A 20,779-nucleotide genomic window follows, 5' to 3' on the forward strand; every position below is an offset into this window, starting at 1 on the left:
AGTTTAGAATGTTGTTTTTATTTTCAGCATTTTTATCTATAGTAATATAATAAAGGTCAAGGATGAGAGATTTGGTAGAATTTTGTGTTTCTGAGTGTGTGAGTTAAGTGTACCGTACCGGCGGTTTATGCCCATTTGCTTCAAATCGTCATAAACGTTCTCATTTCTGATGCACGACTCCAAATCTTCCTGAGCACTTCTATCTGCCCACAGAGAAACAGAGCCTGCACTTCCTCAGCATCCCAAGGCTGTACTTTTCTCTCATCATATTCACTGCCCAGCATGTTTGTTGTTTGTCTTTCTGGAGTGCAGTGACTGATGCAACGTAATGACGAAAATCCTTAATCGCGCCCCTGGTTCGGCTCGCAGCCAGATTCAGATGTCTTGTGAGGTCGCAGTTTCATGGTTCGGTTCTCGCTCAGCTCGACAAATCGCCAGTGGAGAACCACCCGTGCCCGTACCGTACCGAGCCCTCACGGGTCGGATGTGCCAGTGGAAAAGGGGTGTTATACCTGCATTCCACTCAAGTCTGCAGCACTGCCCAAGCAAACTTTGTTTGTAGTGTGTCGAAATTAGTTCATTTTCAAATGTCTTACCGTTTTCACTTTAAATCGTGGGTTACATAATTATGCGGCACATACTCACATAAACTCGGGCAAGGCTTTAAACCCCCGTACGCTGTGTTTTTTTCTGTTTATGGCTTGTGGTGTATAGATATTAAAAAAAAAAAAAAAGTAATTCATTCTGGCACAGACTTGAGGTGAATCGAAGTTTTTTTTTTATAGTAACTGTCTAGTAGGGTCCACTGTAGATCAATGAAGAGAAACAGTGCCTGGCGGTTTTCCTCTAACCGGCAGGAATATCAGAATGCAAACCTGCACTCTCCTGACTGTATGGTTCATCCTGCGCACAAAGTGGTACAGTGTGATACAGTTGATGGATGTGAATAGGCTTTGGAGACCAGAGCTGTGATGTGTGTTAGGGTTTAAATTGTGGGTTCTGCTTTCCTCCAGTCTATTGAGCCCATTGAGAATGTCTACATTTCCAGTAACACAGATGTGATACTGGGAGTGAAATATCCTCTTGTCCTAGCTACCTGATGTAAATAGGTCTCTGCTACACTTAAATTGCACTTAAAATAAAGTCATCCATAACTATAAAAAACAGAATAGCAGTACATTTTACTTTGTAAAATTAAATGACAAATGTTTCATCTTGGGAAAGATTTACAGTTGAAACATTTATAATTTAATTTCCACATGGTTTCTTTCAAAATTAAAAAAAAATAAGCCCAGTAATATATATATATATATATATATATATATATATATATATATATATATATATAAAACTGCCAAAATTAGAAATTGTATTAAACCTTCACAAAATGAATCACTCCTGGCAGTCTGCCAAAATGCATTTTATAAGACTTTTCAACCAATGCTTCACTAAAAGGCATTAAAAATCATATTCTGCACTCTGTAGGTATAGCTTCTGAGTACCTTTAACACTCCTTTTAAATTAAAATGTTTTTTGTGTCAGCTGGCAGCCTCTCAATGATTGCCTTTGTCTGCTCCCTTGTCATCTTACTAGAAGGAGGGCTCATATAATAATTGCTAAATGACATCTCACCAAGTCCCATGATTAATCAAGAAAACTTCTTTAATGTAACTCACTGCAGTGAAGCCATATACCACAAACCACCCTGGTACACTCGAGTGCCAGACATCTCAACGTTTACAGGAACAGCGTCAGATATTTCCTGAGGAAAAATTGCTTCTGCACAAGTTTTATACAGTATACAAGAATAGTGTTACAGAAATAGAAGGAATACATTTCTCAAATATATAGTCGAATGTTAAATTAAATGTTCTGTGTTGGTAAATTTCAAATCAACGAGCTGTGAATAAAATGTAAAAAGAAACTGCAAAGTCATTTAACTGTCTGACATACTGTATACACACTTAAGTATATTTGAGATACATGTATATTTTCTAACATTTTCTAACAATTAAAGGTGTATATCTAAACTTCTGTAAAAGAAACATGGACACTGATTCCAAATCTACTTGCATTGCCACCTCTCAGAGGTTTATGTTTTAGAATGATGATGACCACTTCTATGTTGAGTTTTGTTTTATATTTTGAATCAGGTCAGGCAGTTGGGGGTTTTGTTTGGCACAGACAGGGCATGTTCTAAAAAAGTTATTTAATAGAAAATGTTATTTAACAGAAAGCGAATGAATCCGAGTCAACAACCTGCGCTGTATAACAGGAACAGTGTGCCCAGGACTGGATGGTTTGACAGTTCATTCCAGGGTCAGTCAGAAGTCGGCCAATCAAAAAAGGGGGCAAAGCCACAATACTAGAAGTCAGCGCCTTACCTCAGTAGGTGATGTGTCAGTCATGGATTGGAGGAGACATGATTGCACTCGCTACCAAAGGGGGCGTGACTGAAGGTATATCAGGGAATGTGGCCGAGCGATCTGTTCCTTTGTTATGGTTGTGAAAGACCTGTAAAGGATGGTAAAAGCCGAAAGTAACCGTGAGTTTTTGTCGCGTTGTCTGTCTATTAATTGTCACCCTTGTCATTCATAAAATCTGGGAGCTGTCGCTATTCAGCCAGCATCAACCCCCAGACTTCACTGCACTCCCATATGGAAAGAACTTATATTTCACATATATAAAAAGCAATATATGTTACACGCTGTATATGCTGTTATTTCTCTTTATTTGGTTTTTACGTGTCCACATATATGTTCATATATTATAAATTATATACGGATTGGTTATGAAATTGGCCCGATTTTACAGAATTTTCAAAAAAGGATTTTATGTGTTAGTATATGTAACATATATTGCTCTTCATATATGTTTTTTATACTCCAAATATGTGTCTTTATACTTTAAATATATACTTTTTTATCATCTACATGTGTTTTTTATACTTTACATATATTTTGTATAATCTAAATGTGTGTTTTTTATACTTTAAATATATGTGTTTTTTATAATCTAAATATGTCTTTTTATACTCTAAATGTGTTTTTTTTAAATATAATGAAAATATATGACTACATATATATGTTCATATACAGTGCCTTGCATAAGTATTCCCCCCCCCCTTGGACTTTTCCACATTTTGTAGTGTTACAACCTGGAATTAAAATTGATTTAATTAGACACTGTATTATCCACTGTCCAATTAAGAAAAATGTGTAAATGAATATTAGAATATACACACATGTACATACTTACACACTATAACCAGAATATAAAATGTGACACTATAACACTTTCATATAAATATAATTCCTAGGATTTGTCCTTTACAGAAAAGACAACACAAGATATATAGACAGGAGTTAATAAAGACTGGAGTAAATGCTTTGGAAATATGTCCGTGTGTATTGTAGTAACTGATAGACAATCTAATATTTATTCAAGGGTTGTTCCCTGGTAAAATGTTACAATGAGATGATATGGGCGCTAAGGTAGCTTTAATTGCGTCTTGTGTAACTAAGATATCTTGTATCTTATATGATCTGCGTGTTTGATAGATGCTTTGCAGGTAAAAAGCAGCTTTAAGCAGAAAGTGATGTTAAGTTATTTACAAAAATGTTTACGGTGTATGATAAAAAATATAAATTGATATTTTTTTAATTTTAATTTTAAGAAAAAATCTTGTAATTCTTATTCTCGTTATCAGTGCATTAACTCACATTTTTGTATATAAACGTGTACAACATTTTTGTGAACATTTTTAACGTATTCCTTATTTACTCTATCTGTCTATATACACACACATTCATCTATCTTTTTATGGCATACAAATCAAGCTGCATTATATCATTAATTTTGATCATGCATGTTCCTGTTTTGCTTATATTTAAAACACATTAAGAACATATGTACATCAATATATGGATATGTGATGCATCTATGTAACATATAAAATGGTATACATTGCATATATTTATAATATATTTAAAATATGTGTTCTTTCCATATGGGCTGCTGTTTCACTAGTACTGTATAAATCTCCACTTACAAAAGCAGGACTAACTGTTGGGATTCATGACAATGTCTGTGTAAGTGTGTGTTATTATTATTATGGGACTGAACCCCGTGGTTTTGACTGGCTTTACACATTGCTGTGTATAGTCACCCATACAGAAAGAAAATCTATATATTTTTTTTGTGATCAAATTTTTATTTGAGAAATGAGATATACATCAAAATGTAACAAAAGAACATTCCCATCCCCCTTTCCCCAGGTGGCCATGGCTCCATGGGGACAAAGTGCACACAATGTGGTATCAGAAAGTTTCACTTGGAATCGTCTCCGAGTAGTTAGGTATATTCTATGTATAAAATTAAAATGGATCAGCTGGTGATTAGGGTTTTTAGAAGCACAGCATAGATTATCCCAGACAGTATCCCAGCAGATGTCTTCATTTGCAGAAGGTAGGTCCCTATTCCAGATGGTTTATACGAGGCTCTTAATAAGTGAGTATAAAGTGTAGACACCAGCCCTTTTGTTTTACCCCCTGTGTTCAGCACATCATGTAAAGTATGAGATGAAAGCTCTATCACCCAGTGAACACCATAGGCACGCATTGCAGAACGAAGACATAAGTAAAAAAAGAAAGAGGTACCTGGAAGATTATAACAAAACTGTAAGTCCTGGAATGTACATAGGTAGTCTTTAGTAATGTCTGCTAGAGTATGAACCCCCTATCACTCCACTGAGGGACAGAAAAAGGGTGGCCATCCAATTTGATTGCAGTATTATGAAAGATGGGCAGTGAGGAGACCACTTCGTTCGAGGTTTAGTGCTTCTCCACCAAACGCCACACCGTGATCAAATAAGAAATGATGGGTCCAAAACGTAATTTGCATTGTTTAAGGGGAATGCCAGAAGAAACCATGTCTTGTAGTCTAATAGGAGATATTACGTTTTTTTCTGATTGTTGCCACGATACCAGAGTATTAGCATCAAACCAGACTGTAATCGGTCGCAACACAAAAGACCAGAAGTAAAATTTGAAATTTGGCAAAGACGTCCTCCAGAGGATTTTTCACGATGTAATGTATGAAATTTAATGCGTGGCCGCTTCCCTCTCCACAGAAACTTGGAGATCACTGAATGCAATTTGTCCCAATAACCCACCGGGGGGAGGGAGTGGAAGCATCGAACTGAAGAAATTCATAAGTGGAAGAATATTCATTTTTATTATGGAAATGCAGGTTTGAAATGAGTTAGGGAGCTGTATCCATCTGTTTAGATCATCCTCCACCTCTCTGAATATCTTATTAAAGTTAGTGATTACAGTCATATGTAAAGATGAATACATTTCAATTCTGAGATATTTGAAGTGTTTTACAACCTGTATGTCATGGGCAGTGCTATATCTGCGATTGCAGCATTCAGAGGCATCAGTGCAGATTTTGACCAATTAATTTTATATCCCAATAGAGCACTAAACTCATCAAAAAGGGCAAGCAAATGAGGGAGCGATTGGGAAATATTTTTAATAATTACACTGTCAGCATACAGTGAGATGGAGTGCTGCGTATTCTTGATATCAGTGGGGGTAAAAGTAACAGATTGACGGACTGCTTGTGCTAGGGGCTCCAGTGAGAGAGCAAACAGCAACAGAGAGAGAGGGCAGCCCTGACGAGTACCTCTAGAAATATCAAACTGTGAAGAGCATTTGGTGTCAGTAAGAACCATCTCCGATGGATTTGCATATAACATTTTTATTATTTTGATACACTCTGCCCCCAGTCCCATGTGATCGAATACTGACCCATTCAAGACGGTCAAAAGCCTTCTCAGCATCTAACGAGAGGACAGCCCACGGGGTATCAATATCCATGGCTGAATGTATAATATACAGGAGACGACGAACGTTATCTGCCACCGACCGGGTCTTAATAAAACCAGTTTGATCATGGTGGACTAATTTAAGCATATGGGATTCAAGCCTATGAGAGAGTACTTTGGCATACAACTTGATATCTGCGTTTGTCAACGATAGGGGTCGATAACTAGCACAGAGAGAAGGGTCCTTTTCTTTTTTCAGCAACAATGATATAATGGCAGTGTTAACATCTCCGTGGAAAGAACCCCTCTCTATAGCCACCTGCACCATCCCCAGAAGCAGGGGTCCCAGGTATTCCAGAAAGTGAGAGGGGGATGCCATCAAAGCCAGGAGATTTGTTTTTACTCATTTCCTGTAAAGCACCCCTCATTTCATCAAGAGACAATGGAGCACCCAGTGCAGCTGATTCATCACTGGAAAGACGTGGTAATTTAAGGTTCAGGTTCTCACAATTGTTCCTATAATATGGAATATGGAATAAGAAAATATATTTTTAATATATTTTTCAATTAATGGGAAACATGTTAAATATATGAATAATATATTTATAACCTTACCATATATTTCAACATTTAAAATAAATATATGGTTCACAGATTAAATTATATTTAAAATATATTCCAAATGCACCAGATATTAATGTATTTTTTATACATTACTAATTCATTTTATTTTACTGACTAAAAAATATGTTTTACAATATATTGTCATCCATATATATTTGCAACAAACTTACCATTTTAAAATATATTATGTTTTTGCCTTACATTTGTCATACATTTTAAAAACATTATTTATGGATGCTGTTTAAATATATTAAATATATTTAGCAACACATTGGTGTAAATATTTAAAAATAAAAATACATTAAGAATGTATTCATAAGTTTCCCTGAAATGTATAATGATGCTAATATGTGTTGACCTTAGACATTGATTAACTAAATATGTATACCATACAGTACATATATTATATATTTCATTGTATTGAAACTTTTCTAATGTAATATTAATCAATATATTTATTATACAAAGCATTAGAACATAAGAACATAAGAAAGGTTACAAACAAGAGGAGGCCTTTCAGCCCATCTTGCTCGTTTTATATGTATTTATCATATATGGATATTGCCGGAGTAGACTCATGTAAATTAGTTGCTTGCAAAGGATGCTGGGGGTTGGGATTTTTTTGTGGAAACTGCGAATATTTATTGATTATTGTAAATATTTGATTACTGTTTTTGTGATATTTGTTCAAGTTATTGTTTTAGATGTTTATGGTTCATTTGGGAGTATTTCTGTGGTTTGTTATTAATCACCCTGAGAGGTTTGTGCGTCCGCAGGAGTGGGGAGGTGCCTGTGTGCATGTTTTTGTGCTACCGAGTGGGTGAGTCAATAATGTTGGCAAAAGTTGAGTTGCTTCCTTTATTAATCCATAAAGATGATTTTAAGTGCCCTGCTTGTCCACAGTATTGTTTGTTTTTTTATTATGTGCCATACACAAGTACATACTGTATAATAAATGGTATATCTCAAATGTATACATAATGCATTTCTCATATGAATTTTGAAATTTCTCAATATATTTACTTTATATTTGAAAAGCATTAACGATATATTTAACATCTATACACATTTATATATTTTAAATACATAAAAAACATTATATTTACCATAAATCTAATATTTTTCATATCTAGAAAAGATGCCAATTTTGGTGTATTAAAAATGTATAAAATATCTTGATAATATATTTTATTCTTGTGGCAAAATGGTTAGTAGTGCACAGTGTAGAGGTGATGCAGTGATTAATAACAACATTCCAACAACTGAAAAGCTGCACTGGCACTTTATAACACAGACATCTTATTCAGCATTTGTTTTATAACTATTAATAACTAATAATAAATATTAGGCCTATTACGCGGTTATCTTTCTTAATGTATTTACTTTTTTGCTGCGAGAGGAGCAGCGGCTTTCTCCGGGAGACAAGACGCTTCAGCTTCGCTTCAGCCCCACTTCAGTAGCCGAAAACTGGGGCGAGCCCATTCCCTCTTCCCCTCTCCCCCTCTCCCGACCCGCTCTCTTTCTCTCACTTGGTTTGCTTGTCTGTTGCTTTGAACTGAACTCTCGACCACCATTTAGCCAGGGTATTTATAGTTTAGAAAGTGCTAATTAAAATGATCCACGAGTGGGAATGTTACCTTTCTTTTGTAAAAAATATAGCATTGATTACATGGTGCTTTATGCATGGTTATTTGAAATTACTGAAATCCGAGATGTCATTGAATTTATTTTTATTCCTTACGTCTGTTCTGCTCAAACAGAGTGTCTGCACTGAGTGACAGGAAAAAAGAAAATGAACTGTAGCAAAATGTTACTCACAAGCTTGTTATGTTAAAAAAGCTCTATAAATTATTTATGTTTAAGTGGCGTAATTGGATTTTTGGACTACCACCTACTGATTCCTGCAGGTGGAACTACAACTGCTAATGCACACAGCATGTCCCACTGGCAAGCTGTAAAGTAAAATAGAGCTGAATGCAACATGTTCATTAAGACTCACAACAGCTGTATGGGGATTACGTCACTCTAAATAGTTAGTATGTTTTTTGTTCCTCAGTAGCACTGCCTTTCCATCGTAGAAAAGTTGTACTGGTGATTATTTTGAGGTTGGCACAGGTAGATAATCTAGAACTGTGATCAAGAACTCACATATTAATCCTAACCCTAACCCTAAATCTAATTATTGCTCTAACTGTAAGCCACTTCTGGTTTGGCTATCCCCTTTTCCGAATACAAATCCTGCACACCCCTCGTAGAACAAGCAAAAGCCATATCATGGACCCTCAAGATTTATGGTGCCACAGTTACCCACCTTGCTATTGTGAATTATGTGTTGGCTTCAGCTGATTATTAATCTTGTTTATTGGCCTTATCAGGCCGTATCTGTCCCAGCCCACACCCCATCAGCTAGGATCTGCAACAGCTGGGTCAAACATTCCAGCAAATGTGCAGTTGTAACAATCACTGTTATGACCAAGTGAAATGTCAACTGCTATTATTGTCATCCTCATTTACTGGATGGCTGGACTGACCTTTGTTTTCCCCCTCGCAGGTGTTTCTAGATTTTCTACTGTGCCTGCTTGACATGAGGTGGAATGATGAGCAGAAAAAGGTGCTGAGCTGGAGAACATCAATACACTGTTCAACTTTTAGTGTTTGGCTTGGTTTCAAGCTTGGTCTTGTTGATTAGCCATCAGATAATAAAATTGACAAAGTAAATCCCTTTTTCGTATAACTTCCTTGAGCAAAATAGAAGTGTATTTTGTTTTTTAATACAAAAGCAATTTTTTTGTCTTTGCCTTTGCACTTGTTGCTAAATAGGTTCCTCTGTGTTTTTTATGGTTCACAGCATCACAACAAACACCCTGATATGTAGGAGAACATTATTTTAATGAATAGATGTGTGAATACAATGTGTAATAGAAACCATAGACATGAAAACAGTATATTGATACAATAGTTGGCCTCTTGTCCACTGGGCTCAGTGAGACTAACCTGATACATATTTCAGAGTGAATCTTGAAGTAAGAGAAAGATTAGGTTGCATAATATCTTTTTTTGAGATAAATCATGTCTTAACAAATTAAAACAACAGTTAAGTTTGAACAACATGTACCTTGGACCACTGAACAGATTTAGAAAAACAACAAGCTTTGTGTTCTTACAATAGATATAAAATTAAAAAAGGCAACATATGTGTGGTGCTTTAACAACCGGGTCAGGCTGGTATTGTTTTTATCTCTGCTATTCTTAGCAGAAGCTTCATTGTTTAGAGTGCTTGCTTAGAAGGCTTTCGTCTTATCTTATAAATGTGGTAATCCAGGGAACAGATGTCACAGATATCAACTGCAAGAATCTCCAGCATGTAAAGTATATTTTTAGCACAGTGTGTTTCAGGGATTACATTAGCTTTCACTTAATATAGTTTCGTAGTTGTTATTGGTACAGGCTTAGTTAAAGTAAAGGGAGCACTTAAAATAACCCTTTCCAGGATTCAATCCTAAAATGTTACCTTTATAAGGGAGTGATTTTATTTAGACAGGAGCAAAGAAGAATTAGGGCAGACCTGATGGAAGTCTTTAAAGACTTAATAGAAGTTGATGAAGTTAGCCCTAGCCAATACTTTAGTAGAAGTTGATGAAGTTAGCCCTAGCCAATACTTTAAGCACAGCACAGGACCAGAGAACACAGCTGGTAATTAAGTGGAGACAGAATTAGGACAGAGAGTGGTGAGGGTATGAATGGGTTACCTAGCCATGTTGTTGAGTCATTGGGATCCATGTAGGAACCGGACAAGCGTTGATGGACCGAATGTTCTCCTCCCAATCATGTGTATTTGTATGTTGTTTAAAAAGGACATTTTGTGTTTTCTTTTCCTTACAGTAGTGTGACAGGGATGACTTGGCGCTGACATCAGACTAGGAAGAGACAAACACAGCACTGCGGGTTGAAGCTTGAACAAAACAAAAACAACACAAAACAAAAAAGATAGACAAACACTTGTTAGCAAACAAGTACCGTGTTGGTCAAAATTGAGCAGCAATTGCACTTTATATTTTCTTACTTCAGTCTTGTTCCTCCTCTGAACACCCAAAACCTGATGAGCGGCTGATTTGCTCTTCATATATACGTGGCCATCTGGATGGGGAAACTTTAACCCCATCCATGCTGTAAAACAATAATAAGCAAAACTTGTTTTAAACACTAAACAATACATTTAAACCATAATAATACAACGAATATAAAATACGCACAGGTGCAGGGTTTACCCCGCCTAGGAGTAGACAAAATGTTTCTACCTCACAAGTAGAGGGTTAGTAGTGCTGCAATATGCTATTTGATTCATAGAAGGGACTGTATTCATTTAGTTATAATGCACCCAATATAGCCCCTTGGGTAACTTAGACACGTGTCACTTTTTGGTTTAAGTGTAGAAGGACTTCCAATTTACATATACAAATAAAACATGCAATGCAAAGGCAAGAGAGAAACCCTGCATAAACAACAGAAGCAATCAGTGCAAGGATTTTGGCTGAGGTGCATTAATTATAATTTGTTTTCTGAAAGCAAACAAAATTGACAAAAATTCTGGTGCTTGTAGGAGCCTTTTAGTTCCCTATCACTTTACTTTTCCAGCCCATTTATCCAACCACCATGCTCACTTTGCGTCTCAAACCACACTAGATGAGTTGAAGTGGGGACCGGATACCTGCTACTCAAGAAGACAATTCATCACATTGATTTCAGGAAGGAAAATGAAACTAGCTACAGCAAAATGAACCTACACACAGCATTAAGAAGAGCTGGCTTTCTTTCACAACAGCCTTAATCTGAGGCAACAACCCAAGACCACAAAGAGAAGGGAATAGGTAAGGCTTAGATAAGTCACAGGTTATAAGGCTGTTGGCACATAACAGCATGGGCAATTCTTGAAGGGGTGCTGTTCTAGTGAACAATGTAATTTATGGACAACATGTGCCAACTTGCCTTTATAAGGTATAGCTGATCCATAATTTTTTTAAATGTGCAAATCCATCATTGAAGATGATGGTGGTTCCGAAAGTTTAATGACATAATGAATAATACGAAAAAAGCTGACATCTTCTTAAACACAAAAGAAAAATGAGATGAGGGACCAGGTAAGCAAATAAAGCAAAAAGTTCAGTGATTTGCTGGAAAAGTGATTTTATTTATTTTGTTTACTGAATCTAAGTGGGATATACATAACGGATGATCTACAAGAACTAAAAGTCATTGGTAATATAAGGTGCCTGTGTCGTAACACCTCCTCAAACAGGGGGCATAAAAAAAATGGGCTAAAAGATTTAAGACACAGGAATTATTTTTAATATGTAGCCAGACTACGTCAGACTAGAGCGATAAGACAGAGAACAAAATACTATACAATAATTTATTAGGTTCTTTAAATCAAGGGGACAGAAAGACAGGGTGTAAAACAATCTAGGGAAGGCCACACTGAAAGTTTACAGTTGTTTATTTAAATATGGGGACAAAAAACTAAAATTAAACTAAAACTCCCCTTTAAAACATATGCAGCACACTGGAAAGGGCAACAAGAATTATGCTGCCCCCGCACTATTCCTCCCACTTAATTTAAGTGCAAATTGATTACAAACCAAACAGCTTGTCAACCCAACTGCTAAGGCAACAGGCTTCCAATGCACTTAACATACAAATATATAACAAAACTAGCACCCGGCCCTCCCAACATTGTTTTCTCACAAAGTCCAATAATGAGCGGTCTGTGGCAGAAGCTCCTTGTTTTTTTTTTGTTTGTTTTTTTAAACAGTATTGGTGTGCTGCGGTTAGCTTGATGAGGGGCTGATAAAATAAAGACAAACAAAAAGGAATGGTAATTACTCAGACACCTTGTTTTAACGGAGAAATCACAAGTTAGATTGCTAATAATAATATTTGCAACCATACACAGTTGGGAGAACTGTAAACAGCACAGCTCTCAGTTGTGCACCATCTCATAGCCCTCTCCTGGACAAGGCAACCGAAAGCCAATCACCACAGCCAAGGTGGTCTCTGGTTAGCGTCTATCTCAGGATTGCTTCTGCAATTCGTCCAGTCACCTTCATCTCCCTGGGGCTGGAATTTTCTTTTTCTAATGCTCTTGCTCTCATCTGGGGCTGTGTGCCTCGCGCCATTGTCGTCTGCCTCTGACTAGCTAAGTAACACCTGTTTTGTATGTTTGGGCTAAAGAAAATGTAGTTTAATTAATTGTCAATCTGATAATTGCAAGTGACCTTAATGCAAAGAAAAACAAAAGTAAGTGATTAAACAAATCCATTCAATACTTTAGCAATAACTGAGGCTGACCTAAAGGCTGGCATAACTAAACTAAATCCTACAACCTGTGGTTTAGATCCTTGGCCTACCTGTACGGTGTCCATTTTAGGACATACTCAGACCTCACCCCTCCTCGAGTTAATCCTTACCCCTCCTCGAGTCAATCCTCACTCCTCCTCGAGTCAGTCCTCAGGCATCAGGCATCAGTCCTCGAGTTTTTTTTTTTTTTTCCGGGGAGAGTGAGGGGTTGGACAGAGTCGTCTGAATCACCCAATCAAACAAGAGCAAAAAAACTTTCTGTGCTTCCATTGGAAGACACAGATGTCGGTGTAGCTGCTGATTGGTGCATTAATGTGTATACTGTAAGCGCTGTAAGCGTTTAAAAGTTACAATGTGCAATTTCATTATTTAAATTTGTTTCGATTTAAATTGTAAGGCAAGGCATCTCAGCATACAGCATCAGACATAACTGTTTTTTTGTTTCTTTCTTGTGTCTTGAAAATAAATCCTAATAAAAAAGAGGTATTATTAGTGGGCTCCAAAAACAGTCTATCTAAATCCACTAGTATTGAAGTAATCTTGAGGTAATCTTCTGACTCCATGTAATACAGTGAGAAACTTGGGAATTATTATGGATTCAGAACTGTGTTTGGATACCCACATTAGCTCTGTTATGAAGGCCTAATTTTATCATTTGAGGAATATTGCTAAACTGAGACCCATTATATCTGATAAAGATGCTGAGATGTTGGTTCATGATCTTGTTCTTTCTCGGCTGGATTATTGTAACGCTGTGTTTGCTGGTCTCCCTGATTCTAAGCTACATTAGCTCCAACTAGTTCAATATGCTGCAGCTAGAATGCTTACACGCACCAGCCGTTCACGACATATCACTATCACTGGCTTGCTGTTAAAGGTAGGATTGATTTTAAAATTCTGCTCACTACCTATGAGACACTACACGGCCTTGGTCTTTAATATTTGCAGGAATTGTTGATGCCCTGTGCTCCTGGTTGCAGCTTGCGCTCAGTAAATTCTGAACAATGGGTTCCCAGAAGTTGCTTAAAATCAGGTTTAGTTGTTATGCCCCATGCCTCTGGATCTTTAAAACCAGTTTTAAAAAACATATTTGTTTTCATCAGCTTATTTATGAGCTGGATTGATTGGCCAATGGCTTTTTATTATTTTTTACTGTAAAGTGACCTGGGATGCTCTGCATACAGAGCGCCATATAAAAACGAATTGTATTGTATTGTATTGTATTGTAATACTAAAAACACATACTAATTCAAGAACATAATAAGTGTGATCAAACAATAATTTAAAAATGTAGTGCAAAATAAATCAAGTGAATAGTGCATACAAACGATAAATATGAAACATACATGTGTACAACACATGTACACAGACATGTCAAGTATGATTCGCACAGGACAAAAAATCTGGTGTCCTCAGTGTTGGTCAAAAGTATAGGACATCTAGTAACCTCCTAGATGTGGATTAGTTTTTATCAAGAAAAGTCGGTAATTCAAAATGAAATACGATGTTGTAAATGTCATCAATGTCGGTAAAAATTCCAAATCCACCTGTTTATGAGGTGATTTTTAGTCCTGTGCAAATCAGGCTTTAGAAAGAAACATATTTACTAAATAGAAGACCTAATAATCCTTGTTGTTTTCACTCTTCTTTTGTTCACTCCCTCACCCTTATTAACAGAATCTTTGAAGCATTTGAAACTGTGTGTGGCTGCCAGAACTTGTTATTGGTGGCTACCTGCCAGTGTAATTACTCCTCAATAATGGATGAAAAAGCACATAAAATCCATTATGGCATAAATATTCATTAGTGAAGTAGCAAGTGTGATGTTGGAGAAACTATAAAAAGACCTCTCCATGAGGCTGCACTACAAAACACTCCACATGTCTATAGAACTGTTAAACCATCATCTCTAAACTATATCTCTGGCCTGTGATTCTCATTGAAGAATGCTTTGTAGTCTTGAGTGATGGGTTATTAACCCCTTTTAGAATTAATTAAAATGACAACAAGCACATAAGTGGCATGCATCCCCTGTCATGGCTGAAAATACAAAATGCGTGCCATCAATAATATGAAAAAATTATTTTACCATTACCAACGTCCTCCATATGCACATGACAGATAGCCTCCTTGCCTAAGATTATGATTCACTCAAAAAACTCAAAGTTCTCAGCAAGCCTCATCACAATTGTACAAGACACTGTAACATACAGTTCAGGAAGTGATTAGCAGTCTAAATATTTAATATACAGTATTATATTTAAAAAAATATATAAATTTAAAAACAAGGAGGGACAATATCTTCATTAGAAGGAGAGAGCAGTGATAAGTTTGCTATAGCTAATAAAAGGTAAGAATGGATTTCACTCTTTTAAAATTGTATCGAAAGACCTCAGGAGCACTATTCAAAAGAGGAGCAGGGGAGCAAAATTACCAATTTAGACAAAATGTGTGCAGATTTAATACTGCAGCGTGCTCCTTAAAAGCCATATGAAATAACCAGCAAGCCGGCTATATCAGACTGTGATGTGTGAATGTCACACTTCTTATAGATATCCAGTGTGAGGATGTTTAATATGGGAATATGATAGCTAAAGTTCCTTGAAATAAAATCGGGCAGCCTGTTTAATTTAGCGAAGTGATAGCTGATCTTCTTCCTGAGATGCACTTGAGGACATTTCATTTAAAAGCATGATAGGATACGTGCTATTGAAATACACAGAGATTCAGTTTAATATAGCAGAGTCGGGACGAGACATCCCATTCCTGTGCACCGGGGTTAATGTAATGGTTTGACACCTAATATTCTTTTTGAAATGCATCATTTAATGTTTGTAGCAGCATAATGTTTGTATTCATAATGGAATACCATGTGGCCCAGCTCAATTAGAGGGTGGGGTTCAAAGAGCTCTACAGTCATTTGAAATAATCTAGCAGTTATTTAAAATAAGATTGTAACAGCTAAACTTCCAATTACATAGAGAAATGTTCAATAGAGGACTATGAGAACTTTTGTAAAACACATATAGGTTAATTAATAACACTGTGAACAGATGTACTGCTTGAAGTGAATGGACATATTCTGTGAAAAACTGAAGTGACACTGTATATACCTAACCAAAAAATATGTTATGGCATATTGGAGGACAAACTGTCCCCAGATTTTCTCAGTTCTAAAATAGATTAATTATTACTATCTAACTTATGATTGTAGCGCTACTACGCCTGAAAAAATCCACTTGAACATATCCTTTTTTATTATGACATGGGTCATAATAGTGCCACGCCAGTGGGTGTCATTTTATGGTAATTAAGGAGGGGCTTTTTTTTGTTAACTCCGAAGATGGATAAATGTAATTATTTGTTAAATGTTTCCATTATGATCCCCTCGTAGCACAAAATAGATTTGTTAATTTGCTGTGCAGAAGATGTGCTAATACCCTATCGTTACTAATTCCAAGTTTACTCTTTGAACTGCTTTCTATTATTATTATTGATAACGAGTTTCACTGGCCTTTACGTTATTTGTTCTGAAGTTGTTGGACAAGCATTTCTTAACAGATGACTTGCAATGGAATTACAGGAGATAAGGAAGTGTGTTTCTGTCTCAGTAAGTCATGATTCTTATTTTTGTCCCTTGAATTTGATGCACTTTCATACATGGAACAATGTTAATCATACCAAATTAGCATTGGCCTACCCCCTCCAGGCGTTCCACTTTTGGAATGCATATTTTTCAAAAATCTAGAAAAGTGACATTATTTATGACATCAAAATTCTTGTAAAAGAATGTTTCATTCCGGTCAACTATAATGGTTAGACTAATTATAAAAAGGTTAAGGGGTGGACTAGTTTATGAAGTTGTTATGTATGCTTCTTTGATCAACTTTATATAAAACATTACCCTAATTAACAAGTGCCAATATATTCATAGAAATAATAGTGATAGTTAGATTAAAAAAAACAGGGTCATTATAAGTAGTAAATATATTTTAAATGGCTTCATGTTTAATTCACTGAAATAAACTACCATTGCTCATTGCATTTGCCATCCATGTTTTCAATCCTTATGGACAAGGATTTGTTTAAGTAACCTCTTCGCATTAAAACCTGAATGAGTTACTGTGTTGGTGCCTTCAGCACATGACCCTATTTTTCAGCCTGCTTTTCTATCCCAGCTTTTAGAAATCTGATTAGAACAACGAAAGCATTTGTAGAACCATGTTTACAAGATGGTTCTACAAATTACCAGAGTTATAGTTCGGTTTCCTCCATCTAAGTCGGACGGTAGAGAGAGGATTTGCTAAAATGTTAATATCAGATTGAAAATATCAGTATTGAAAAATCAGCAGCTTGCAGTAGCAATCTGACAACTTAATCTTGGTTAAGAATGGCAAATGAGTAGATTATTCCACTGTAAAGAAGAATCAGGCTGTCTATTTAAATTGTAAATGTGCTCTTTCTTTCACTGCTAATTAAAGTACTTGCAATGAGCTTATCAACCATATCCATTTAAACACTTGCTTTTACAATTGTCTTGTGGAGACAAACAAGGGGTATTATCATGAAGCTTGCTGAAGGGAAGGAGGTGTAGAAACAAAATCTCAAAGTGCAGGGAAGAGTGGTAAGAGGTTACGGGATGTGATTTTACTGGATAGACTGTAATAATCCCCCAATAAAATTCTCAAAGCACATGAAGCTCTTTGAAGTCTGATAAATTCTCAACTTATGTTACTCGTTTTAACTAAATACCACAAATGCTCAAGTCTAACATGTGATACAACGAATGCCAGTGACCACCAAGAGAATAGTATATTTAAAATACATGTTCACAGCAATTAGATGCATTAAAGAGTGCAGACAACAATTGATTAACCTTAGATAGTATAGGCTTTTTTTTACTGGAACAGGATTAAATTGACAGCTCTGGAATTCTAAACAGGGTATTGAAAAGTTCCTCGATTGACTATTTATTTTAGTTGTCCTTCCATTTTTCACTAAAGCTGGCAAAATCAAATGCCTGTTGAGCTCTGAGCTTGTGAGGACACAAAGCAGAGCAATGCAGGCTGTATAGATATATGGGCTGTACATGGTACATATCAGCTACTATTATTATTATTATTATTTATTTCTTAGCAGACGCCCTTATCCAGGGAGACTTACAATCGCAAGCAAATACAAATACATTCAAGTGTTACAATATAAGTCATACAATAAGAACAAGAAATACAATAATTCTCAAGTGTGACAAACCACAATTCAATAATACAGCAGATAATAGTGAAAGTTACATCAGGATATGATTAAATAGTGATAGTTACATCAGGATATGATTAAGTACAAAATACTACAGATTAAACACTTGGCAGATTACAATATTCTGAGGTACAGGATTAAATGCAGTAAAATAGGGGGCGGATAAGAGCAAAATAAAGCATATTTAAATGAAGGGTGATAGTGTCCCAGGATACAACAGAGGAGTTCTACAGGTGCTGTTTGAAGAGGTGAGTCTTAAGGAGGCGCCGGAATGTGGTCAGGGACTGGGCAGTCCTGACATCTGTAGGAAGGTCGTTCCACCACTGCGGAGCAAGGGTGGAGAAGGAGCGGGCTCGGGAGGCAGGGGAGCGTAGCGGAGGTAGAGCCAGTCTTCTAGTGCAGGCGGAGCGGAGAGGTCGAGTGGGGGTGTAGGGAGAGATGAGGGTCTGGAGGTAGCTGGGTGCAGTCTGATCAAGGCATCTGTAGGCTAGTACAAGAGTCTTGAACTGGATGCGAGCGGTGATCGGGAGCCAGTGGAGCGAGCGGAGTAGTGGAGTAGCGTGGGCGAAGCGAGGTAGAGAGAACACCAGGCGAGCAGCAGAGTTCTGGATGAGCTGGAGCGGACGGGTGGCGGATGCAGGGAGGCCAGCCAGGAGGGAGTTGCAGTAGTCTAGGCGGGAGAGTACCAGGGCCTGGACCAGGAGCTGGGTAGCATAGTTGGTGAGGAAGGGTCAGATTCTTCGGATGTTGCTCAGGAAGAATCTGCAAGTGCGTGCCAGAGTGGAGATGTGCTGGGAATAAGAGAGGCAGGGGTCCAGGGTGACTCCAAGGTTCTTAGCTGAGGAAGAAGGAGAGAGTGTGGTAGATTCCAGAGGAACAGAGATAGAGAGATCAGAGGAGGGGGAGGAGGAGGGAAAGAAAAGGAGGTCAGATTTAGAGAGGTTGAGTTTGAGGTGATGCGAGTGCATCCAGGAGGAAATAGCAGACAGACAGGTAGAGATACGGGAGGAGATGGTGGCGTCAGAGGTGGGGAAGGAGAGGAAAATCTGAGCATCATCAGCATAGAAATGGTATGAGAAACCATAGGATGCGATGAGGGGGCCCAGGGAGCGGGTGTAGAGAGAGAACAGGAGAGGACCCAAGACTGACCCTTGGGGGACTCCAGTTAAGAGAGGGTGAGGTGTGGAGGTTGCTCCACGCCAGGTTACCTGGTAAGTGCGGTTGGAGAGGTAGGAGGAGAACCAGGCCAGAGCAGTGCCAGAGATCCCCAGGTCAGCAAGAGATGATAGTAGAATAGAGTGATCAACAGTGTCAAAGGCAGCAGAGAGGTCGAGGAGAATTAGGACAGAGCTACTAATTGATACAGTAAGGCATCACACACCTCTACTCAAATTCTTGGTTATGAAAAACTGCACACCTCATTTGAAGAAGTGTTGCATTTACTTTGCTGCATCTTTCCCTCTGATTAGGCAGAGTGGTCCAGTGGTTAAAGTCCAGGGCTTGTAACCAGAAGGTCACTGGTTCAAATCCCATCTCTGCCACTGGCTTACTGTGTGAACCTGAGCAAGTCTCTTAACCTCATTGTGCTCCAATCTCCTATTGTAAGTGACTCTGCATCTACAGTTCACAGCCTACCTCTGTAAAGTGCTTTATGATGGTAGTCCACTATGAAATATATATATATATATATATATATTAACATGCTGCTGGGAATCCTGGTTGTCGCATAAGGGAATGTATTAACTGAAAGCAGAGAATGGGCATATGTGTCATGTTTATTCCTGCAAATAGTATAACAGTTTTTATGTTAAGGTCAGTAGCACTTTCTCTAAAACATTTTAAATTGTAATGAAAATGAGAAGTTGCCCGTGGTTTGCATTGTTCGGTACAACAATGCCACGATTGTATTACCTTTTCTGATTTCTGATTTTATCTTCTTATGTCTGTGCCAAACAAAGCAAAAAAAATAGCTCATAGTGTGTGTCTGTATTGCTAAACGTTTCAGCACACTAGGAGCCTTCATGAAGGCAAATGGTTGTCAGTCTTATGACAGCTTTTTACAGTTGTTTATCAGCAATCGGATGAATACTGTGCATAATTCCATCAAATAGTGTTTTGCTATGTTGTAATCACAATATCTATAGTAAGGTACACCTGTTTAACTTTTGTTTTACTGTACTGTATTACAATAACTTAGTTTATGCTGGCTGTTCTATACACTACATGGGAGGCTGTGTGGTCCAGTGGTTAAAGAAAAGGGCTTGTAACCAGGAGGTCCCCGGTTCAAATCCCGGCTCAGCCGCTGACTCATTGTGTGACCTTGAGCAAGGCACTTAACTGCCTTGTGCTCCGTCTTTTGGGTGAGATGTAGTTGTAAGTGACTTTGCAGCTGATGCATAGTTCACACACTCTAGTCTCTGTAAGTCGCCTTGGATAAAGGTGTCTGCTAAATAAACTAATAATAATAATTTTACTTTTCATATCATGCATTGCCAGAGAAAGGTGTTGTTTGTATTGAGTGCATAATGTATTTCCATCTTTTGGTTTATTTTTCTGAACTTGTACAGTATTTTGGGTTAACCGCTCTCTTAGATCATAGGACAAATATTTACTTAGTATTCCCATGGACAAAGAGAGAGAAGGCAGTTGGCAGAGCGTTCAGCTTTAGGACACCAAAATTGTGGCATGATCTGCTACGATTTGTGAGAGGAACCG

At 37.3% G+C, this 20,779-nt stretch overlaps 1 long non-coding RNA gene across 1 annotated transcript in view; it reads right to left on the reverse strand.

Moving 5' to 3' along the window:
- Positions 1-9,517: 9,517 nt before the first annotated feature.
- LOC117402456 (uncharacterized) overlaps positions 9,518-20,779 on the reverse strand; it is a 33,981-nt gene continuing 22,719 nt past the window's right edge. The window contains exons 2-3 of the long non-coding RNA XR_009328741.1: positions 10,518-10,621; positions 9,518-10,406 (exon numbers count right to left, since the gene is read on the reverse strand). This is a non-coding gene — a long non-coding RNA (uncharacterized LOC117402456). The remainder of the gene's footprint in view (positions 10,407-10,517; positions 10,622-20,779) is intronic.

This window comes from Acipenser ruthenus, chromosome 5 (genome assembly GCF_902713425.1).
Source record: "Acipenser ruthenus chromosome 5, fAciRut3.2 maternal haplotype, whole genome shotgun sequence".
In the NCBI taxonomy this organism is placed as follows: Eukaryota; Metazoa; Chordata; class Actinopteri; order Acipenseriformes; family Acipenseridae; genus Acipenser; species Acipenser ruthenus.